The following is a 25,542-nucleotide window of genomic DNA, read 5'->3' on the forward strand; positions in this document are numbered from 1 at the left end:
GTTATCAATTTGGGAGACAAATGAGTTACTGCATTATAGTGCTGTCAGACTCAAGCATTTTGGAATTTGTGGAATTAAACTCATGCTGGTTTGTTTATCTTCTATGTCTAGAAAATTGATGATGCAAATGTTGGAATGCTTAAAAGAATACACTTTATAAGTGTGGTTTAACACATGACTTCCAGTCTTGGAGTTTGAGTGCTGGAGAAGCTTCCACAGAGTAGACTGTGGTTTTCCAGAACCATTCACATCCTCACTGGCCAGTTCCCCTGCCAGGTGGCCGCTGCCAGGTCCCTCCTTTGGGAGGTCTGGTTCTGTGGGGGAGGGAGCCTAGGCAGCCAGTGCCATCAGCCGGAGGGGGTACCTTAGAGACCAGGTGTGGATCACTAGGGTGCTTGTGGGCAGTGATGGAAGCAAGGTCCACTGTACCCTGTTGCGAATTCGAGAGAGATGATCCAGTTATGGATGAACAACAGTTTCTTTTCTTTTTATCTTTATTTTTGGCTGCACTGTGTCTTTGTTGCTGTGCGTGGGCTTTCTCTAGTCGTGGCGAGTGGGGGCTGCTCTCTAGCTGTGGTGTGAGGGCTTCTCACCGGGGCGACTTCTCTTCTTGAGGAGCACGCGAGCTTTAGGTGCGCGGGCTTCACTACTTGCAGCGCTAGAGTTTCGACGTGTGACTCTAGAGCATGGGCTCAGTAGTTTTGCACAGGCTTAGCTGCCCCAAGGCAATGGAATCTTCCCAGACCAGGGATTGAAACATTGTCCCCTGTATTGGCAGGTGGATTCTTATCCACTGGAGCACCAGGGAAGTCCTATTTTTTAAATTTTTTAGAATTGAACTACAGTTGACTTACAATACTGTGTTAGTTTTAAGTGATTCAGTTAAATGTATATATGTATTCCTTTTCAGATTATTTTCCATTATAAGTTATTATAAGATATTGAATATAGTTCTTTGTGCTATATAGTAAATCCTTGTTGGTTATCTATTTTATATATATTGGTGTGTATCTACAAATCCCCTACCCCTAATTTATCCCTCTCCCTCCCCTTTCCCCGTTGGTAACCGTGTTTGTTTTCTATGTCTGTGAATCTGGTCTGTTTTGTAAATGAGTTGGTTTGTATTATTTTCTAAGATTCCACATTGAATAACATTTTCAATGTTCATAGTAAACTCAGGAGTGATATGGTACCACAAACAGATAATATCTGCAATGATGATGACATTTCACTATTAAGATCTTCCGTAATGATTATTTTAATGTTGAGTTAGAAACATTTTTATGATGAAGATCAATGAAGAAAAAAATGTGAATAGAAAGTTCAGCCAAAGGTGAGTTTAAACAGAGCAGCCTATTTGAAGATATTTCTCTGTGTAGACTCTTACCTTACAGGTCTTCTAATATTAGCTGATTAGGCATTAGCTTGTTAGGCATTGCAGACACAAAAGTCACATGAGAAAACGGTGAGACTTTCCTCCCAATCAACCCCAAATTGACTTTGATCAGGACCAGCATTTCTCCATCAAGGTAGGAATATTGCCATAGGAGGGACTGGGCACATACCAGATGCCATAAATGAGGTTGACATCTCCAACTACTAAGTCAAAAAGCTGAAAAAATATAGAATATCTCAACAGGCAAAAGTGCAGCGTCCTTGAATGGCATATGAAATTTCCATCAAAATGGCTTGATCTGGAAGGGTTTTATAAAAATAAACTGTTTTTCCAGCCCTGTACTCTTCTGCCCCTGGGAACCCAGTGGGCAGTGGCTGCAGACAGCAGCCTCCTCCGTAGCGTATGCAGCCTGTTGTCTGTACAGGTTGCCCTGAGGGACCTTGGAGGCAGCCCTTTCCAGTGGACATTCATGACTGGCCCCAGTCTAGGCTCCAGACAGGTATGTGTGTTGCCTTTGGAAAGCCCCAAGGTGAAGTGGCCAGGGTCCACACCGGCCAACTCTTTATGTCTATCTGCACCAACTTGCAGAACAAGGAGCATGTGACTGAGGCCCTCTGCAGGGCCAAGTTCAAGTTCCCTGGCCGTCAGAAGATCCGCATCTCCAAGAAGTGGGGATTTACTAAGTTTCATGTGGATGAGTTTGAAAAAAACACGGTGGCAGAAAAGTGGCTCATCCCCAGTGACTGTGAGGTCAAATAACCCTGGTGATGGCCCCTGGACAGATGGCGGCTCTGCGCTCATGAGAGCCTTGGCGCCGTTCCCTCCTTAGTCACGCCCACCAATGAGTTCTACTTTCACTATAAGTACAAAAACTGTTTGTTTTTTGTAAACAAACAAAAAAAGCTGCTGTCCTTTCTCTATGAATATGTTAAGGTTAATATGAATATTTTAAGGGCTAAGGTAACCCTAAGTTTGTTCATAAACGTATAATAATTATAAATGCTGGAAAGAAGACACATACACACACCTCTCTTTGTGGAGGCTTTTGTGTGTCATCTGTTAAAAATTATCTGTGCATTGAGTTTGTCCCTTGGACTGCAAGAAGATCAAACCAGTCAATCCTAAAGGAATCAATCCTAAAAATTCATTGGAAGGACTGATGCTGAAGTGGAAGCTCCAATACTTTGGCCACCTGATGCAAAGTGCTTACTCATTGGAAAAGACCCTGATTCTGGAAAAGACTGAAGGCAGGAGAAGGGGACAATAGAGGATGAGATGGTTGGATGATATCACCAACTCGATGGACATGAGTATAAGCAAGCTCTGGGAGTTGGTGATGGACAGGGAAGCCTGGCATGCTGCAGTCCATGGGGGGTCACAAAAAGTTGGACATGACTAAGGGGCTGAACTGAACTTAGTTTGTCCATTTATCCTAAAGTTTTGAGCTGGAGTTGCAAAAGACATTAGTAATTCAATTTAACACAGGCTTAAAAATGTCAAAGCATTCGGATTTCTACTAAGACTCTCTCTTTATCAGGAAAGGGTATTTTCCTGTTGAATGATACTGACAATGAAAAAACCTTATCAGGCCCATGAAGTCACCTTGAAACACAAAGAATCTCTTCCAGGTGGAGAGCGGCTTATGTAGGTGGCCCTGAATGATCTAGCTTTTGAAAGGGCAGCAGAGGGCCACCTGGCTAAGACTCAGGCTCCAGAGGAAGCTCCACCAAACTGGTCCTCTTTGGCACCTCCCCACAGATTCCAGGCTACCACCTTGGGTGCCAGATGTTCTGTCTCTCCCTTTGCCTTGTTGCCTAGTGACAGGTGCCACGTGCTCCTCCCTCCCTGTTGTCACGACCACAACGTGATGGAGAAGTTGTATAGTTCTGCTCATAATCAGTGGGCTGATCAAGTAGGTCATTTATCCAGATTCATTTACTTATTTAACAATTATGTATCGAGTACCTGTTAGGTATCAGGTACCGTGCTCAGTTCAGTTCAGTTCAGTCGCTCAGTCATGTCCAGCTCTTTGCGACCCCATGAATTGCAGCACGTTAGGCCTTCCTGTCCATCAACAACTCCCGGAGTTCACTCAAACTCATGTCCATTGAGTTGGTGATGCCATCCAGCCATCTCATCCTCTGTCGTCCGCTTTTCCTCCTGCCCCCAATCCCTCCCAGCATCAGAGTCTTTTCCAATGAGTCAACTCTCTGCATGAGGTGGCCAAAGTACTGGAGTTTCAGCTTTAGCATCATTCCTTCCACGCTAGGTGGTAGGATAATAGGGAATAAGTTAATCTAATTCTTACCCTTAAGGTGCTTATAATTTAGGGGCCTGGGGGGAGCACAAGCCAGAGCACAAAACAAACAAGGGGAGAAGTCTAATAAAAGTCCTATGACATGTACTATGAAAGATATGGTACACAGTGTCCTGGAGACTCCCATGGACAGAGAAGCCTGGCAGGCTATGGTCCATAGGGTCACAAAGAGTCAGACACGACTGAAGCAACTTAGCATAAAGGATATAAGTGAAGGCTGAGACAGAAAATAGATGGAGAGTCTGTGGATTCCTGGCTTGAGTGACCGGGTAGAGTGATGACCATGGAAGGAGCACTGAGCTGGGTGAAGGGCAGGTGCAAGTGTCCTGATGTGGGTGTGCCTCCCTCTGCTGCAGGGAGGGAAGCATGGCCCAAGGGGAAGAAACAGAGGAGACTCAGAGGAGAGAGCATCAGAGAGGAGATGGGTGTGTGTGTGTGTGTGTGCATGTGTGCGTGCATCAGAGAGGAGATGGGTGTGCGTGTGTGTTCTGGGAGAGGAGTCCAGGCTGGAGAATGTCAGGTCATCACACCTCTTAAAGCTTCCAGTGACCCACTGGGGGTAAGGTCATGGGCAAAGTGTTGGTATTTAAAATAAACATGCCTTTGCTCTAAAAAATGGTAACATGGAAGCTGACGGTTTAAGTAGTTTACCCAAAGGTCACTTTCCTAATTCCCTGGTGAGTGTTTTTCATGGTAAATGATGTTCCCTCTCATATTTATGCTGATTCCAAAGAAATCATGCTGATTCATTAACTAAAAGTAATCTCACCTGGGGGTCAGATATTATTCTTTGCCCCAATATGATTTCTTTCTGCCTGTTGGCAGTCATCCCAGCAGAGAACCTAGCAGAGTAAACCTTGCTCGACATTGACACTTGGCTGAGAGTTAGCAGGAGGGCGAAGGGCTGCCCAGGTGTCCTGAGAGGCTGTTGGACTTGCGTATGTGAAACTAGACTTCGATTCCATTTCTAAGTTATTCATTGCTTATTTAGTATGTAGTGCAGAAGTGCCAGGAGTCCTTAATGAGGAAAGCAAATGGGCAGAAGACCTAAACAGACATTTGAAAACTGAGCAGAAGACCTAAATAGACATTTCTCCAAAGAAGACATACAGATGGCCAACGGGCACATAAAAAGATGCTCAATATTTCTAATTATTAGAGAATCAAATCAAAACTATAAGGAGGTACCACCACACACTAGTCAGAACAAATCTACAATGAGGTACGACTTCACGCTGGTAAGAATGGCCATCATCAAAGAGTCTACACATTTTAAATGGCAAGTGGCAGCACATTTAAAAGTAATATTTATGCGATTTCTCTTCATACAAATCTGAGGTTCACTGTGTGTTTATCCATCCTAGGGGGTACTCAGGGTGGAACTGACTTGCCACTTCCACAGTATCTTCTTTTCTTGAGGTATCTCCATACTGTTCTCCATAGTGGCTGCACCAGTGTACATCCTACCATCAGTGTGGGAGGGTCCCCTTTTTTCCACAACTTATCCAGCATTTGTTATTTGTAGACTTTTTGATGATAGTCATTCTGACCAGTAGATGTTGTACCTCATTGTAATTTTATTTTGCATTTCTCTAATTATTAGCGATGCTGAGCATCTTTTCCGGAGAAGGCAATGGCACCCCACTCCAGTACTCTTGCCTGGAAAATCCCATGGATGGAGGAGCCTGGTGGGCTGCAGTCCATGGGGTCGCTAAGAGTCGGACACGACTGAGCGACTTCACTTTCAATTTTCACTTTCATGCATTGGAGGAAATGGCAACCCACTCCAGTGTTCTTGCCTTGAGAAACCCAGGGACGGGGGAGCCTGGTGGGCTGCCGTCTATGGGGTCGCACAGAGTCAGACACGACTGAAGTGACTTAGCAGCAGCAGAGCATCTTTTCATGTGCCTGTTGGCCATTTGTATGTCTTCTTTGGAGAAATGTCTCTAGATCCTCTGCCCATTTTTTGATTGGGTCTTTTTGTTGTTGTTGTTGTTACTAGGTTGTGTGAGCTGTCTGGAAATTAAGCCATTGTTGGTTATATCATTTGCAAATATTTTCTCTCATTTGTAGATTGTCTTCTCATTTTTTTTTTTTTATGGTTTCCTTTGCTGTGCAAAAGCTTATAAGTTTGATTAGGTTCCCATTTGTTTGTTTTTTTCAGTTCAGTTCAGTTGCTCAGTTGTGTCCAACTCTTTGTGACCCCATGAATCGCAGCACGCCAGGCCTCCCTGTCCATCACCAACTCCCGGAGTTCACTCAAACTCATGTCCATCAAGTCAGTGATGCCATCCAGCCATCTCATCCTCTGTCGTCCCCTTCTCCTCCTGCCCCCAGTCCCTCCCAGCATCAGAGTCTTTTCCAATGAGTCAACTCTTCACATGAAGTGGCCAAAGTATTGGAATTTCAGCTTTAGCATCAGTCCTTCCAAAGAACACCCAGGACTGATCTCCTTCAGAATGGACTGGTTGGATCTCCTTGCAGTCCAAGGGACTCTCAAGAGTCTTCTCCAACACCACAGTTCAAAAGCATCAATTCTTCAGCGCTCAGCTTTCTTCACAGTCCAACTCTCACATCCATACATGACCACTGGAAAAAACATAGCCTTGACTAGATGGACCTTTGTTGGCAAATTAATGTCTCTTGTTTTTTTAAATTTATTTATTTTAATTGAAGGCTAATTACTTTACAATATTGTGGTGGTTTTTGCCATGCATCAACATGAAACAGCCATGGGTGTACATGTGTCCCACCATCCTGAACCCCCTTCCCACCTCGCTCCCTACCCCATCCCTCTGGGTTGTCCCAGAGCACCAGCTTTGGGCGCCCTGCTTCGTGCATCTAATTTGCACTGGTCATCTATTTTACACATGGTAATATACATCTTTCAATGCTATTCTCTTATTTTTGCTTTTATTTCTATTGCCTTGGGAGACTGACCTGAAAAAGCATTGGTACATATTTATATCAGGTAGTGTTTTGCCTATGTTCTCTTCTAGGAGTTTTATGGTGTCATGAAAGTGAAAGTGTTAGTCACTCAGTCATGTCCAACTCTGCAACCCCATGGACTGTAGCCTGCCAGGCTCCTCTGTCCATGGGATTCTCCAGGGAAGAATACTGGTGTGGGTTGCCATTCCCTTCTCTAGGGGATCTTCCCGACCCAGAAATCGGACCTGGGTCTCCTGCATTCCAGGTGGATTCTTTACCATCTTAACCACAAGGGAAGCCCTTACACCATAGAACTATAGTGTCATGGTTCTATTTTAAAGTGGAGGCCCAACTTTGTAGCGAAGAGTGCTCTGAATCTGGAGCTAGATTATGAGATAGTCATACCATAAAAAACCCAGAATAGTCCATCTTAAGTCATCTGCCCTCTTAATGAAGCAAGAAGCTGGAAGAGGTCAAAAAAAGAAAAAAAAATAATAATGCCAGATATGACATGACCTCCCCTGGTAAGTTTAATTGCAGTCAGAACTGAAACAGTGAATTTGTGGGTTCTGTCCCAGAAATAAGGAGAACTAATTGAGATCATCAAAAGTGTCATCTTAAGGGACTTCCCTGGAGGTCCAGTAGTTAAGACTCTGAGCTTTCAATGCTAAAGGCATGGGTTTGATCCCTGGTTGGTGAACTAAGATCTCACATACTGCTGCTGTAGCAAAAAAAAAAAAAAAAAAAAAAAAAAGCACTAAAACCAAACCAATCAAGCCATGAAAAGCTAGAAGGAAACTTAAATACATATTACAAAGTGAAGGAAGCCAACTCTTGGACTTTCCTGGTGGCTCAGATGGTAAAGTGTCTGCCTACAACACAGGAGACCTGGGTTCAATCCCTGCGTTGGGAAGATCTCCTGGAGAAGGAAATGGCAACCCACCCCAGTATTCTTGCTTGGAAAATCCCATGGACAGAGGAGCCTAGTAGGCTACAGTCCATGGGGTTGCAAAGAGTCGGACACGACTGAGCGACTTCACTTTCATTTTCACATACTGTATGATTCCAACTCTATGACATTCTGGAAAAGGCAAAACTATGCAGACAGTGAAAAGATCCATAGTGACCAGGGTTTGAGGGAAGGGAGGGATGAAGGGGCAGAGCACAGAGGATTTCTAGGGCTCAGAAGCTGTTCTGACATGACAGAGGTGGATTATTGTAATTTTGTCACAAATCATAGAATGTGCAAAGGAGTGAACTGTAATGTAAACTGTGGGCTTTGGGTGATACTGGTGTGTCAGTATAGGTTTATTAGTTGTCACAAATGTACCTCTTTGGTGGGGGATGTTGATAATGGGGGAGTCTGTGCATGTGGAAGCAGGGAGTGTAATGGAAATCTCTACTTTCCACTCAATTTTGCTGTAAATATAAAATTACTCTAAAAAGATAAAATCTACTTTGAAAAACAAAAAGGGTGAGAAAGCCTGGAAATGAGATCATTGTGTTCTAAGCCCTGGCAAAGATCACTGATGGTCACACTAGCTGATGAGAAAACCTTGGGCAGGTGGGCCGAGTCGATCAATAAGCACTTCTGTTCTCTTTCCATTATACCAATCATGCAAGTTAATTTGTTCATTCAACAAAATGCGTTGCCTTCTGGCTGTGTGCCAGGTACTATGCTTGAGCCTGTGATATATAAAGAAGTCATTGGCCTAAGGAAGCCCATAGCCATCAGTGGAAACAGACAAGTAGCTGGACAATGAACGTCTTGGATGATAGGGACTCCCATGGTGGTCAAGTGATGAACACATTGTTCTTCCACTGCAGCAGGTGTGGGTTTGATCCCTGGTTGGGGAACTAAGATCCTGTATGCTGTGCCATGCAGCAAACACACACACATACACATGCATGGTATGATTCCATCGCTCAGTCGTGTCCGACTCTTTGTGACCCCATGGACTGTAGCCCGCCAGGATCCTCTGTCCATGGGATTTCCCAGGCAAGAATACTGGAGTGGGTTGTCATTTCCTCTTCCAAGGGATGTTCCTGCCTCAGGGATTGAATCCGAGTCTCCTGTGGCTCCTGCATTGCCAGCAGATTCTTCACTTTCTGAGCCATCAGGGAAACGCCTATTTAAAAAAAATCTTGGATGATAAATATCAGGATAAAGATTTCTGCTAGAAATTATTAAGCTGGGTTTCTAGTACAATTCTATCCTGACAATTTGGATCGATGATTCCGGCTCTCCTGTTTACTTTCAGATTAGAAGATTAGAGGTGAAGGTCAGATTTGACGGTCCATGTTCTTATGTAACTAACTGCAGATCTCTTGAATAACTTCTTCCCCTACTGATAAAAATATATAGCCAAATTCATTTCAATTGATTGCTAAATATTATTTGTTTTTAACTGAGATTATATGCTGCTGCTGCTGCTGCTAAGTCATTTCAGTCGTGTCCGACTCTGTGTGACCCCATAGACGGCAGCCCACCAGGCTCCCCCGTCCCTGGGATCCTCCAGGCAAGGACACTGGACTGGGTTGCCATTTCCTTCTCCAATGCATGAAAGTGAAAAGGGAAAGTGAAGTCGCTCAGTCGTGTCTGACTCTTAGCGACCCCATGGACTGCAGCCTACCAGGCTCCTCCATCCATGGGATTTTCCAGGCAAGAGTACTGGAGTGGGATGCCATTGCCTTCTCTGATATTATATGCTATATATCAGTAAATACATTCCACTCTGTTCTGGGAATACCAGAGGCTGGTTCTACATTAATGCAAGCAAATTAAAGAGGAAAATAGATTCACACTCTGCTAATATTTCTGTGTAGCTTGACAGTCAGATGTTAGAAGCTATAAATTGCCAAGTTAAAAAGTAACAAAAAGAACCAAAATACATTTTTCTGTTATTGGGAATCCAAGCTGAGAAAGAAGACTTCTTTCTACCCCCAAATTAGGGCTGCTTACCTCCCACCCCCTACCTCCATCTCCCAGCAGCTGGTACCCCACCTCCACCCTCCTACTATCAGAAATAATTTTCAGCAGCTGTCTGAGGAAAGTTCTGCAGCCACTGCCAAATTTGGGGCTTTAGTTGTGTCCATACGCTGTTCCTGTAACTCTGTGCCAGTATCTTCCTATGGGCGTGTGATCAGGTACAAGCAGCTCAGATCTCCCATGTGAACCTAATGAAAACCAGGGCTATGCTCAACCTGCCAGGCACCCAAAGCCTCATCTTCCTTTTCTTCTTTGTGACAAGGTAGCTGATCAGGAAGAATATGTGAGGGTCAGTGATAGGATTTGCGGTAATTGCAGGTTCTTAGAAGCAAGAGTTCTGAGAAGTCATTTGTGGTCTCATTGTTATCTGGAATGTCATGGAATGTCGGTTATGTCGCCTGTTTGAGGGTCACTTAGGCGACTCTATCTGCGATGCTGTCCCCTCTTAGAAGAGCAGACCTGCCAACTGCCGCTTTTCCTCTCGCTGCTGGCAGGAACGCTCATCATTAAAGGGATGGTGGCCGTGGGCCAATCATTCCATTCTTTCTACTTGGCCCAACTTCTTAAACTGTTTTTGGAATCAACTGAGAGATTAGCATTGAAACATATATGTTACCGTACATAAAAGAGCTAGTGGGAAGCTGCTGTATAACACAGGGAGCTCAGTCCGGGGCTCTGTGATGACCTAGAGGGGTGGGATGGAGTAGGGGGCGGGAGGGAGGTTTAGGAAGGAGGGGATATATCTATACATATAGCTGACTCATGTTATTGTATGGCAGAAATGAACACAATATTGTAAAGCTATTATCCTCCAATTAAAAATGAATTTAAAAACCAAAGAAAGAAATATAAAAAAGAAAAATTCATTAAAAAACTGTTGTATTGAAATACAAGATATATGCAAAAAAGCATATAAGTTTACAACTGCTTGCTGTGTACTCAGTCATGTCCCGACTCTGCGACCCATGGGCTGTAGCCCGCCAGGCTCCTCTGTCTGTGGGATTTTCCAGGCAAGAATACTGGAGTGGGTTGCCATTGCCTTGTCCCAAGGAGCCTCCCCCACCCCACCCCCATCAAGGAAGAAAACATGATGAGTGTCCCAGAGGCTCGCTGCCAATCCCCCATCCCCTCACTCCCCCAAAGGCTCCTGCCCTCCTCGCATTTCACCCCCTGGATTTGTTCAGCTTGCTTTTAACTCAGATACGTGGAATCATAAAGGGTGTGTCCTTTTGTGTGTCTGGGTCCTTCATGCAACATGACGTGTATGAGCGTCGTCCTAGTGCTTCGGCACAGCTGTTGTTTACTTAACTGGTGTAAGTGCTCCATTGTCTGCCTGTCCTTTCATTTATCTATTCTGTTGTCGACGGACAGTGGCACTTTGGGGCTGTTAAAAGTATACTGCTATGAATTACTTGTATGCCTTTTGGTGGCATGGGCTTGCATTTCGGTTGTGTATATATATTATACACTGGGTTGGAATAATTACTGTAATGACTGCCTCACAAGCTTTGCCTTCTAGGGGAAGGGACAGTTCACCCTGGGCCCCAAGAACCTCTGCATGTCTTTCCCAAGAGTGCAGACGTCAAGCCACATCCATCCCTGATACCGGGCAGTTCCGTAGCAGTTCACACAGACAAGACAGGTCCAGGCGAGCATGGTGTGGTTACTGCTTGCTCCTCAGGGGCAGCAGGGGACTGGCTTGTTTGCTGCTTCCTTCCAAAGGTGCTGAGCCCCGGGTCCCATGTCCCTCAAACACAGAGCAACCTTCTGAGTGACCGGCTTTCATCTGGACCCACCACGTTGCCCATTGGGCTCGGGAGGCACAGGAGCCAGCATGGCCATTTGATGTTCCTGCTGGTTGCTGTGCTGCGGGTGATAAACTGTGTTGCTAGTGATTTATCACATCTCAGAGACCACTTCTGGCTACTGTGGGGTGTGGCAGCCCTGCTCTGCTCGTCACCCGGGCATCTCCTTTGGGGTCTTATTATCCCTTGCTTGTTGATGAGGCTGGGTTCTTTCCTGATAGAGCTCATCAGCTGTAGTGGGTGAGGCTAATCATTGCCCAAAGTAGTGTGTGATATTTCTTGTTCTTCTGGCACTCTGTTTTTTAAAACTGAAGTATAGTTAATTTACAATATTGTGTTACTTTCAAGTGTACAACAAAGTGATTCAGATATCTATATCTAACTATATGTATGTGTGTGCACGTGTGCTAATTCAGTCGTGTCCAACTCTTTGCGACCCCATGGACTATAGCCCGCCAGGCTCCTCTGTCCATGGGATTCTCCAGGCAAGAATACAGGAGTGGGTTGCCATGCCCTCCTCCAGGGGATCTTCCTGACCAATTAAATGTGTGTGTGTATGTGTGTGTGTGGGGGAGTATAAAATTCAGATTATTTTCCATTCCACGTTATTAGAAGATATTGAGTAGGTCCTTGTTTACCTATTTTATATATAATAGTATGTATATATTAATCCCAAACTCCTAATTCATATCTCCCCTCCCCCTCACTGTTCCTTTTGGTAACTATTAAGTTTGTTTTCTATGTCTGTGAATCTATTTCAGTTTTTAGATAAGTTCATTTGTATCATTTTTTAGATTCCATATCTAAGTGATATTATATGGTATTTCTATTTCTGACTTACTTCATGTAGCATGATAATCTCTAGGTCCATCCATGTTGCTGCAAATGGCATTATTTTTTTCTTTTTTATGACTGGGTAATATTACACTGTGTATATATACCACATCTTCTTTATCCATTCATCTGTCGGTGGTTATTTAGATTGCTTCTGTGTCTTGGCTACTGTATATAGTTGACCCAAATTTTTAAGACTTTTCTATCACTCATATTTTACTGATGATTGTATGTGTGATACTTTCATATTATCAAATAGGATAATTCTGACAGCTCTGTGAGGTCAGCATTATTTTAGAGATTAGGGCACTGAAGACAGAGGGTTAAGGGACACATTTGGTTTTATACAACTATGACCACAACAGTAACCATCACACATAAACGAGTAGTTACCTATTGCCTATCAGCCCCTGTGTTGGGCACTTTATATCTGAGTCATTCATAACAGTGCTCCAACATAGGTATTACAGTCATTCCCAGTGACCAGCCCAATGAATCGACATGCAGTGAAGCGAATTCACATGTCCACAGTCACACAAACAGTTGTTGGCAGAGCTTTCAAGGTGAGGGTGAGCCTGACCTCTGGCCATCACACTCCTGGTCTAGATCTGGTACGTACTTGAACCCACGTTCTCAGAATCCAGAACTGGTGCTCAGTTCACCACCCATTTTGCTGACCCCAAACCTCCAACAACCATCAGCCTGTTTGTCTTTCCTACTAGAAAAGGTTTTTGGTCTTATTGTGCTATAGTGGCCTCAACCTGCCCTCTTGGAGAAGCAAACACACGATTAACTTCACACCCACCCAGTTCTTGGCTTCTTTGCTTCGGGACCTTGGGCACTCTTGGGGCTAAGCTGACTCTTGATCATAATCTAAAAGTGAAAGTGCTTTTCTAAAGTGCACAATTTAATGACCAATGATCAGGCAGAGTGAAAAGAGAGGCATCTGTGCGAAGTTGCTTCAGTCATGTTTGACTCCTTGTAGCCCACCAGGCTTCTCTGTCAATGGGATTCTCCAGGCAAGAATACTGGAGTGGGTTGCCATGCCCTCCTCCAGGGGATCTTCCCAACCCTGGGATCGAACCTGCGTCTCTTGCATCTCCTGCATTAGCAGGCAGGTTCTTTATCACTAATACCACCTGGGAAAACCCAAAAAGAGAGCGAGGAGAATGGAAAGTTTGTCTCATTCCTGTACCAGATCATCATCCTCTGGATAACAGATCGTTCCCTGAATATATTAATAAAATTACATTCAAAGGGGAATGCAAATCCCTGGAAACTGAGAAGAGCATGTGTGGCTAATTTTAAAGGAAAAGTTAATTTTGCTTTTGAAGGTTCTCCCTCTCATCACCACCATCTGGAGCTCTCTGTCTCCAGGGAACTCAGTTCTAGAAGGTCAGGAGGGGTGCATAGTATTGCATCTGTGTTAGCAGAGCCCAGAGGAAATGAATGCTCAGAAATTCACTGGTCTCATGGTTTTTGGTCTCACTGTGCTACAATGGCCTCGGCCTGCCCTCTCGGAGAAGCAAACACATGATTACCTTCACACCCACCCAATTCTTGGCTTCTTTGCTTCGGGACCTTGGCCACTCTTGGGGCTAAGCTGACTCTCCATCATAATCTAAAAGTGAAAGTGCTTTTCTAACTTACCGCCCCCCTCCCTGCCTCACTGCCAGCATGTTTCTTCAGCGACATCACACTATTTCTCTAACCCTGAATATGATAAAGGGGGAAATTATGTAACATTTGCTTAGATGCCATTTTAAGAAGCCAATTCAAAGAGATCCTTGGGAAAATTATTTTAAATGCATGTTTATAAAATCACTTTCTACATTTTAAAAGCCTGTATGGTTTTTCAATGATGGTTCAAAGTTTCTCTTTAAATATCCATCCATATATGGGACTGGGTATTGGCAGAGTGGGAGTAGGGATTTAACATGGATGTTCAGTGGGAAATTCTGAAATATTCCCCAGCGACTGGGAGCTTCTCACCCAAAATAATGTGCTGAGTCTCTCAGTTGTGTCCAACTCTTTGTGGCCCCATGGACTGTAGCCCACCAGGCTCCTCTGTTCATGGGATTCTCCAGGCAAGAATACCAGAGCGGGTAGCCATTCCCTTCTCTAGGGGATCTTTCTGACCCAGGGATTGAACCTGCATCTCTTGCGTCTCCTGCATCGGCAGGTGGATTCTTTACCACTAGTGCCCCCTGAGAAGCCCTCTCACGGGGTTGGAGGGGGCATTTTAATATCTACTTCTGTGTTCCAAAGTGATCATTTCAGGAAATAAACTAAAGGGAATATGATGAAAAAAAAAGTAGATAATTTCATAAAAATGGAGGTGGTGGAAAATCTGCATACATGGCTGGGGGAGGGGTGAACAGGGGTATACATGCTCGTATTGTAAAAATAAATCCCCTTGAGTCCTGTTGGTTATTGTTTCATATCGAAAGTAAGGGAAAGAAAGCAATTTTCAGCATTTGTACTTGGGATTGTTTACACAACACTGTTACGGTCATCTAGTCTTGGAAAAAACACACACACAAAAAAAGAGAGAGATGTAAATGTCATTTCAAGAGTGTCTGGGGTAGAGCCTTCTGTTTTGATTCTGAAAGGTATTTCAAATCTGTGCTGTGTTTGAGTGGATCCACAAGATCAGGTCAGAAAAATGCCTTGCATTTGATGTTAAATACTGTTTCTTTCAATAGAATAGAACAATTCAGCCAACAATAGTTGGTCCTTTGACCCCCTGGGTATGAAAGGAAAAAGTTGATGAGAGGCGAGTTCTTCAGATCTAATGTAGGATTTGTGGGATGGGGACATCATCTTCTGAGATCAGGGAAATGACATATGTGTAGAGTCTGTAGAACCCAAGCAGAACAAATCCTCCCAAAGCAAGTGGCCCATTCTTTTGTTTTTGCTTTTTGTCAGCTCCTCACTTTGCATGTTTGCCAATGAGACCCACTCGAGAAGAATTTCTGATGAAAGACCTAGTATCTATAAAAGAAAAATTTAATTGTGCGTATCGGGGTTTTGAACTAATTACCTCTTATGATGCACGTAAAAATCAGGTCATGCCTCTTACTTTAGCAGGTGTCAGGAAGATGAACCTTTCTGATGGAAGCATCTAAGTCATCTGTAAAGGCAGGTTTCTTGACAGTGTGGGCTGCGGGCCCAGGTTTCTCAGGGCTCCTGGGGAATCTCTCACTAGAATCTTAACAGAGAGACCTGAGCGCAGTGGTGGAGCCTGAAGACACACAGACACACACACAGACACACACACACACCACACACCCTTGAGAATACACAGAGTGCAAAATTTCTGAAGCTGAACTACTATGTTGGTGAATAGAAAGGCTAAATGTGGCTCTGGGAAAGAACAAATGATCGCTGAGCTGGGGATGAAAGTCCCCTGGGAGGGCAGGTGGATAGGTGAAGAGAAAGGATGAGGATGTCACAGAAAGGTGGATCCTGCCACGGGGATGCAGATGGTGCTGTGCTGTGCAGGCTCTGACTATGGCCCTGAGCCCACTCTCCATGGTACCTCCCAGTCCTGGAGCCTTACAAGTCACCCAGCACCTGCCCAGGAGACTCCCTTGGGGACTTCCCAGGCGGTCCAGTGGTTAAGACTCCATGCTTCCAATGCAGGGGGCATGGGTTTGATCCCTGGTCAGGGAACTAAGATCCCACATGCCATGCGGTGTGCCCCCTGCCCCCCCCCAAAAAAAGCCAAGAGAATCCACTGGCATCTAAAACTCAGTTTATCCCAACCCGCCCTCACCCCCACATTTCTTGCTACTCTGCTTCCTCCTCCTGGCAGCCCACAGCTGCCGAGTGGTGAAGTCTTCCTGCCCTGCCTTCTATAGCAGCTCCCAAATATCTCTCCGCTTTGCCCTCTTCCCTTCTGTTCTAATCTCAGAGCCTTAGCCGTGGTGGGGTCTTCCTGTCTGTCTCTCTAATCTGAAAAAGTAACACAATCAGTTTTTCCATAGTGCCAAAACCTTCATAGGTTTCCATCACCTACCAAATGAAGCCCAAATCCACAAGAATCCATCCAAGCCTCTGGGATCGGGATTAATGTGCTCATGGATGGTGAAGCCAACTGTTCTACTGAATATCATGCAAATTAAGCTCAAGGGTCTTTTCCTGTACTTGGACCATCCCTGTGTTCTAAATGTAGCCTCTTCATTTTGATTGCCTCCTCTCACTTTGCTTGTTAATATTCTATTTATTTGGGGCTTACCTGGTAGCTCAGCTGGTAAAGAATCTGCCTGCAATGCAGGAGACCCCCTCCTCTCTCTTTGCTTGTCAATATTACATTTATTTAAGATCCAGTTTAAATTGCACCTCCTCCAGGAACCTTGCTCTCTTGCAAACAGATGGAAGCTCTCTTTTCCTCCTCAAAATCCTTATAATAGTCAGTGCACACTTTCTTTCTTTCTTCTTTTCTTTGGGCACACTGTGAAAGCAAAGTCATCACTTTGCTGACAAAGGTCCATCTAGTCAAAGCTATGGTTTTCCCAGTAGCCATGTATGGATATGACAGTTAGACCATAAAGAAGGCTAAGTGCTGAAGAATTGATGCTTTTGAATTATGCTGGAGAAGACGCTTGAGAGTCCCTTGGACTGCAAGATCAAACCAGTCAATCCTAAAGGAAATCAACCATGAATATTCACTGGGAAGACTGAGGCTGAAGCTCCAATACTTTGATCACCTGATGCAAAGAGCTGACTCACTGGAAAAGACTCTGATGCTGGGAAAGTTTGAAGGCCAAAGAAGAAGAGGGCAGTAGAGGATGAGATGGTTGGATGTCATCACTGACTCAATGGTTATGAATTTGAGCAAACTCCAGGAGATAGTGAAGGACAGGGAAGCCTGGAGTGCTACAATCCACACCATTTCAAAGTTGGACACAACTTAGTGACTGAAAAACAACACGTGGGAACTTAGTTCCCTGACCAGGGAGCAAAACTATGCCTTCTGCAGTGGAAGAACGGAGTCTTAGCTACTGGACCATCAGGGACTTCTCTTTTTAAATAAATTATTTTTAATCTCCCTATTTGAAAGTCAGCTGGTTAATAACCTTAATTTCATCTGCAACCTATACTCTCTCTTGCCAAATACCATAGCATATTCACAGGCTCTGGGATTAGGGTGTGGACATCTTTGAGGGCTGGTATTCTGCTTATCACAGGATCCTTCCATGTATTTTTCTCTTTTATATTCACATACCAATATTGTTTTAAAGACATATTTATTTTTTTAATATGTGATTTTTAAAAGCATGAGATACTGTATACATATATATATATGTGATATTATATATTTTGCTTTTCCCAATGAATAATTTATCTTGTATAGTTTTTGGGGGTCAGTTCTTTTGGAGGCTGTCACTGTTAATAGTTGCATAGTATCCCATAGTTTATTACTATTAATGGATGTTTGGGCAGCTTTAACATTTTTTACCCTTGATCGTATATATCTGAGTCCTTAGACACGTGGGTCCACGTCTATAAGTGGACCCACTGGGGGCAAAGAACATATGTATATTTTCAAAGGGCATTTAAAATTTTTATTTACAGTTTTAAACCATGTTTGCTGATTACATATCATTAAATGGTGTAGAAATTTTAAAATATAAGATTATTTATTGTCCAAATTCTTAAAAACTCAGTAAGTTTACATCTTTTTTTTTGACTAGTTGATTGATTCACCTGCCGTTCATCTGTGTGCACAGTGTGAAATCACATGACTTATTTTATTAAAATACAGCTATTGTTGTTGTTACTGTTGCTTATTTATTTATTTTTAAAACTGTACAGGAGATTTCTGGATAGAATTTCTGTATCCCAAACTGCTCTCAATAACTGTCTTGGTTGGGAAGTGAAAAGGATGCCTTAGGGTCATTAAAATTCACTTTTGCTTCAAGAATTTATAATGAAATATTAGGTACAAACCTAACTGGACCAAACAAGTCATGCAAAAAGGGACTTTACTAGTGTTTATGGCCTATGTGTTAGACAACTTCGGGAGAAGGTGGCAAAGACCCAGAATCCCTTTAATGGCCTAGCTTGATTTTGAGAAAGAAGAAAACACTCACAATGACTCATGAAGGTCCACCCAACCTTGCCTTTCTTGGGGTCATTAAATTACTCATGTGACTGTACCTCTGAAAGGTGGCCTTTTCCCAAGGATGCTAAATGAAAGTGAGAGTGTTCGTAGCTCAGTTGTGTCTGACTCTTTGCAATCCCACGGACTGTAGCCTGCCAGGCTTCTCTGTCCGTAGGATTTCCCAGGCAAGGATACTGGAGTCAGCTGCCATTTCCTTCTCCAGGGAGTCTTCCTGACCCAGGGATTGAACCCAGGTCTTCTGCATTGCAGGTAGATTCCTTACCACCTGAGCTACCAGGGAAGCCCCAAAGATGCTGCTAAGTCTGTCTGCAAGCTTGGCTTATGCAAAGTGTGGGTGTTGAGGTGACAAGGAAATGAGCCCCTTCCAAGCCAAGAGAGCTTTATGTTAAATATTCTGAAAGTTAAAATCTCAGCTAACAAAACCACTGCAGTGGTTTTACTCCTCTGACAAACTCTCCAACCTCTTTACAGACCTGTTTACCTTTATTCCCCTAAACAGGAGCAGGACCTCCCTTCTTTTCAAACTTATAATTGAATAATTTCCTTTAAAATGTTCTTGACCTCTTTTATTGTAACCCATGTTGTTTTTAAAAATTGTGTATTTTAATTCCAGTTTGTTTTGTTCAAAAAGATTGCAGGATATAAGATCCATATATAAAAATCAATTTGATTTCTACTCCTAGCTATGAACAAAGTGAAAATTAAATTATGGAAACAACTCTATTTACAGTAGCATCAAAAAGAATAAAATCCTTAGGTCTATATTTGACAAAACATGTGCAAAACTTAGACTCTGAAAACCACAAAACTACAAAGTCACTGAAGCAAATTAAAGAAGACCTAAATAAATGGAAAGACCTAAGTAAATGATCACTTATTGGGAGACTTAATGTTGTAAGATGACAGTACTCTTCAAACTGATCTACAGATTCAGTGCTGCTGCTGCTGCTAAATCGCTTCAGTCGTATCCGACTCTGTGTGACACCATAGACGGCAGCCCATCAGGCTCCACCATCCCTGGGAGTCTCCAGGCAAGAACACTGGAGCACGTTGCCATTTCCTTCTCCAATGCATGAAAGTGAAAAGTGAAAGTGAAGTCGCTTAGTCATGTCTGACTCTTAGCGACCCCATGAACTGCAGCCTACCAGGCTCTTCCGTCCATGGGATTTGCCAAGCAAGAGTACTGGAGTAGGGTGCCATTGCCTTCTCCGAGAGATTCAGTGCAATCCCTATCAAAATCCAAGCTGGCTTCTTTGCAGAAATTGACAAGCTGATCCTAAAATTCCCATGGAAATCCAAGGGACCCAGAATAGCCAAAACCATCTTTAAAAAGAACAAAATTGGAGGGCTCACATTTCCCAGTTTCAAAACTTACAAAAGCTGCAGTAATGAAGATAGAAACTAAAGAAAACACAGATAAATTGGACTTCATCAACATTAAAGACATTTGCAATTCTAAGAACACCATCATGAAAATGAAAGGAAAACTCACGGAACAGGCTAAACATTTTTGCATATTTCTGATGAGGAACTTACCTCTATAAGAACTCCTACAACCAACTCAATAATAAAAAGACAAATAACCCACTTAAAAATGAGTTAAGGTTCTGAATAGATAGTTCTCCAAAGAAGATATACAAGTGACCAATAAGCCCTGGAAAAGATGCTCACTATCATTAGCTATCATAAAATGCAAATCAAAACCACAATGAAATATCACTTTGCATCCACTAGGATGGCTATAATCAATAATATAGGTAATAACAAGGCTTGGCCAAGGTGTGGAGAAACTGGAACCCACCATGTGTGGTGGGAATGTAAAATGGTGCAACCACTTTGGAAAACAGTCTGGCAGTTCCTCAAAAGGTTAAAGATTAAGTTGTCATATGACCCAGCAAGACCACTCCTAGGTCTTACTCAGGAGAAATGAAAACATGCCAGATAGTGCATGGCAGCTTTATTCATCATAGTCAGCACCCGGGAACAAAAATCCAAATGTCCATCAGCTGATGAAGGGATAAATAAAACATGGTACATTCATACAACAGAATATTATTAAGCCCTAAGAAGAAATGAAGTGGTTACATGTGCTACAACATGGATTAGCCTTGGAAACATGCTAAGTCAACCACAAAGGACCACATTTATGAAATAAGTATCCAGAAGAGATGAGTCCATAGAGACAGAAAGTACATTGAGGGTTGTCTAGGGCTGGAGGAGGGGGTGAGGGGACGTAGGAAAAGAGGCATCGGAATTTTGGAGGTGATAAATATGTTTTAAAATTGATTGTGGTGGTGTTTGCTTGACTATGAAGATGCTAACAGCCATTTTACTGACCACAGTAAACGGGTGAAATACATGGTATGTACATTTTATCTCAATAAGACTAATAAAAAGAAAGTAAGATCCTTTTGAAGTTTCTTACTTATGAATTTAGGGCTTTCCCCTTACTGTGGATCCTGAGGCGATTTCTGGAAGGGGTGGTGATGCTGGTGGGAATTCTGTGTGTCCTCATATGTAAGGTCACTATAGACATAGAGAACAAATGTATGGATGCCAAAGAGGGAAGGGAGCGGTGGGGTGAATTGGGAGATGAGGGGTGACATACATATACTACTGATACTATGTATAAAAGAGATAACTAATGAGAACCTACTGTCTAGCACAGGGAACTCTGCTCAGTGCTCTCTGGTGACTTGAATGGGAAGGAAATCCAAAAGAGTGGGGGTATATGTGTATGTATAGCTGAGTTGCTCTGTTATATAGCAGAAACTAACACAACACTGTAAAGCAACTATACTCCCATTAAAAAAACATAAATAAAGTCACTTGGTAAGCACTGAGTTAAGATTATCTCCAGGGCTTCCCTGACTCAGTGGTGAAGAACCCACCTGCCAATGCAGCAGATGCAGGTTTGATCCCTGGTTCGGGAAGATCCCCTGGAGAAGGAAATGGCAACACACTCCAGTATTCTTGCCTGGGAAATCCCATGGATAGAGGAGCCTGGTGGGCTATAGAATCAGACACAACTTAGCAAGTGAGCATGCACACAAAGTTATTTCTGCCCGGGAGGCTTCCTGATGGGCTTCATTTCTTTCCCTAGCAGATTTTGAGTGTTCAAAACCCCGCAATTTCAAAATATTGAGTATGTGGTCTTTAATCCGCAGCAGAGGGTCATTTGGAAGACTGGAGTGGAAAGAGACAGTGTTTGTGTGTATGGCTGCACACACGTGTGTAAGGGGAGAGGTGGATGAAGGGAGAAGTGTGACTTTCTAAGTTATAGTGCATCCCTGGTCGCCAGGGCAAGGGGTTCCTGGAGGGGGCTGGGTCCAGGGTTTCAGGCACTAGAGCGAGATGCCTGACCTGGGCTGCTTCCTCCTCCAGCTCCCGGGTGCTGGGTCTCTGGGCCCTAGCAACCTGGGCTTCATGGAATAGTTCACTATCCTCTTCCCCAGTTCTTTATTCTATCAGAGTAGCTGCTCCATTTTCTTCTTCTTTCCCCCTCTCAAGCTGCTCTAGTCTCAGGAAAGATTTGGGTCTGCTTCCTGTGTGTGTGTGTGTGTGTATGTCTTATTTTTTTAAAAAATCCTGGGGATTCTATTTTTACTTCTCTGTTCAGGTGTCCAAATGATGAAGATATTTTCTCCCAATCAGCAGCAGCCCACCCACAGTGTCACTGTGTTCCATGATTAGGCTCCTTAATGACCGGGGTCCCCTCCTGCCCCTGGGCTGCTCTTCAGCACGCCCACTCCAGCTGCTGCCACAAGGAAAATGTGCACTGGGCCAGATCTGGAGCCAGAGCCGGGGAAGGGGCATTCTGGAAAGCCATCTCACTAAAGATGAAATCCAGGAGACAAAAATGAGCTCTGGAAGTACTCTCAAGTTCAAAGTTTTGAGTGAAACCTGTAAACTTCACAGACCAGGGCTCTGCCACCTCCTTGCCCATATCTTCTGCCTCCAGCCCCTCGCCCACTCCCTGCCACTCAACTGCCTTCCTGCTGCTGCTTCTCTCTGACAACCATATGCCTGCCTCGAGGCTTTTTCCAGATTTGTAAAATGACATCCAAGCCCCACCTTTTGGATATCCACCTCACATTATGGACTGAGAAAATAACATCCACTTCTGTTCTCATGGTTTTTAGTAGCTTGTGCAGCTGTGATGTGTTCATTTTATTTGTGTCTGTAAATATCCCATCATTGATGGGAGGATTTTGGAAGGCAAGGTGTGTTATTCTCCTATTTGCTGCTGTAACATATTACCCTGAACTAAGTGCCAGGTAGGGCCAGCCAAGATGGGCAGGTCATGGTGGAGAGGTCTGACAAAATGTAGTCCACTGAAGAAGGGAATAGCAAAGCACCAATATTCTTGCCTTGAGAACCCCATGAACAGTATGAAAAGGCAAAAAGATAGGACACTGAAAGATGAACTCCCAAGGTTGATAGGTGCCCAACATGCTACTGGAGATCAGTGGAGAAATAACTCCAGAAAGAATGAAGGGATGGAGCAAGGGCAAAAATGACACCCAGCTGTAGTTGTGATGGATGGTGGAAGCAAGGTCCGATGCTGTAAAGAGCAATATTGCATAGGAACCTGGAATGTCAGGTCCATGAATCAAGGCAAATTGGAAGTGGTCAAACGGGAGATGGCAAGAGTGAACGTCAACATTTTAGGAATCAGTGAACTAAAATGGACTGAAATGGGTGACTTTAACTCAGATGACCATTATATCTACTACTGTGGGCAAGAATCCCTTAGAAGAAATGGAGTAGCCATCATAGTAAACAAAAGAGTTTGAAATGCAGTACTTGGATGCAGTCTCACAAATGACAGAATGATCTCTGTTCGTTTCCAAGGCAAACCATTCAGTATCATGGTAATCCAAGTCTATGCCCCGACCAGTAATGCTGAAGAAGCTGAAGTTGAACAGTTCTATGAAGACCTACAAGACCTTCTAGAACTAACACCCAAAAAAGATGTCCTTTTCATTATAGGGGACTGGAATGCAAAAGTAGAAAGTTAAGAAACATCTGGAGTAACAGGCAAATATGGCCTTGGAATACGGAATGAAGCAGGGCAAAGGCTAATAGAGTTTTGCCAAGAAAATGCACTGGTCATAACAAACACCCTCTTCCAACAACACAAGAGAAGACTCTATACATGGATATCACCAGATGGTCAACACCGAAATCAGACTGATTATATTCTTTGCAGCCAAAGATGGAGAAGCTGTATACAGTCAGCAAAAACAAGACCAGGAGCTGACTGTGGCTCAGATCATGAACTCCTTATTGCCAAATTCAGACTTAAATTGAAGAAAGTAGAGAAAACCACTAGACCATTCAGGTATGACCTAAATCAAATCCCTTACAATTATACAGTGGAAGTGAGAAATAGATTTAAGGGACTAGATCTGACAGAGTGCCTGATGAACTGTGGATGGAGGTTCGTGACATTGTACAGGAAACAGGAATCAAGACCATCCCCAAGAAAAAGAAATGCAAAAAAGCAAAATGGCTGTCTGAGGAGGCCTTACAAATAGCTGTGAAAAGAAGAGAACCAAAAAGCAAAGGAGAAAAGGAAAGATATAAGCATCTGAATGCAGAGTTCCAAAGAATAGCAAGGAGAGATAAGAAAGCTTTCCTCAGGGATTTCCCTGGTGGTACAGTGGCTAAAACTCCACACTCCCAATGCAGAGGGCCTGGGTTCAATCCCCTGTCAGGGAACTAATCCCACATGCTTGCAACTAAGAGCCGGTGCAGCCAAATAAATAAATATATTAAAAAAAAAAAAAAAAGAAAGCTTTCCTCAGTGATCAGTGCAAAGAAATAGAAGAAAACAATAGAATGGGAAAGACTAGAGAGCTCTTCAAGAAAATTAGAGATACCAAGGGAACATTTCATGCAAAGATGGGCTCTATAAAGGACAGAAATGGTATGGACCTAACAGAAGCAGAAGATATTAAGAAGAGATGGCAAGAATACACAGAAGAACTATACAAAAAAGATCTTCACGACCCAGATCACCACAATGGTGATCACCTAGAGCCAGACATCCTGGAATGTGAAGTCAAGTGGGCCTTAGAAAGCATCACTATGAACAAAGCTAGTGGAGGTGATGGAATTCCAGTTGAGCTATTCCAAATCCTAAAAGATGATGCTGTGAAAGTGCTGCACTCAATATGTTAGCAAATTTGGAAAACCCAGCAGTGGCCGCAGGACTGGAAAAGGTCAGTTTTCATTCCAATCCCAAAGAAAGGCAATGCCAAAGAATGCTCAAACTACTGCACAATTGCACTCATCTCACACACTAGCAAAGTAATGCTCAAAATTCTCCAAGCCAGTCTTCAACAGTACATGAACCATGAACTTCCAGATGTTCAAGCTGGTTTTAGAAAAGGCAGAGGAACCAGAGATTAAATTGCCAACATCTGCTGGATCATCAAAAAAGCAAGAGAGTTCCAGAAAAACATCTGCTTTATTGACTGTGCCAAAGCCTTTGACTATGTGGATCACAAGAAACTGTGGAAAATTCTGAAAGAAATGGAAATACCAGACCACCTGACCTGCCTCTTGAGAAATCTGTATGCAGGTCAGGAAGCAACAGTTAGAACAGGACATGAACAACAGACTGGTTCCAAATAGGAAAAGGAGTATGTCAAGGCTGTATACTGTCACTGTGCTTATTTAACTTATATGCAGATTTCATGATGAAAAACGCTGGGCTGGATGAAACACAAGCTGGAATCAAGATTGCTGGGAGAAATATCAATAACCTCAGATATGCAGATGACACCACCCTTATGGCAGAAAGTGAAGAAGAACTAAAGAGCCTCTTGAGGAAAGTGAAAGAGGAGAGTGAAAAAGTTGGCTTAAAGCTCAGCATTCAGAAAACGAAAATCATGGCATCTGGTCCCATCATTTCATGGGAAATAGATGGAGAAACAGTGGCAGACTTTATTTTTATGGGCCCCAAAATCACTGCAGATGGTGACTGCAGCCATGAAATGAAAAGACACTTACTCCTTAAAAGAAAAGTTATGACCAAGCTAGACAGCATATTAAAAAGCAGAGACATTACTTTGCCAACAAAGGTCCGTTTAGTCAAGGCTATGGTTTTTCCAGTAGTCATGTGTAGATGTGAGA

General features: G+C 43.3%; 1 protein-coding gene and 1 non-coding gene across 2 annotated transcripts in view; one reads left to right on the forward strand and one right to left on the reverse strand.

Annotated features, from left to right (window-relative positions):
- LOC129636030 (disks large-associated protein 1-like) overlaps positions 1-25,542 on the reverse strand; it is a 155,758-nt gene that overhangs the window by 30,797 nt on the left and 99,419 nt on the right. The gene's annotated exons all lie outside the window — the stretch shown is intronic.
- LOC129636374 (small nucleolar RNA SNORA70) lies at positions 1,716-1,848 on the forward strand. Its single transcript, XR_008706911.1, has one exon. It is a non-coding gene; the product is annotated as a small nucleolar RNA SNORA70 (small nucleolar RNA).

Source organism: Bubalus kerabau, chromosome 21 (assembly GCF_029407905.1).
Source record: "Bubalus kerabau isolate K-KA32 ecotype Philippines breed swamp buffalo chromosome 21, PCC_UOA_SB_1v2, whole genome shotgun sequence".
Lineage (NCBI taxonomy): Eukaryota > Metazoa > Chordata > Mammalia > Artiodactyla > Bovidae > Bubalus > Bubalus kerabau.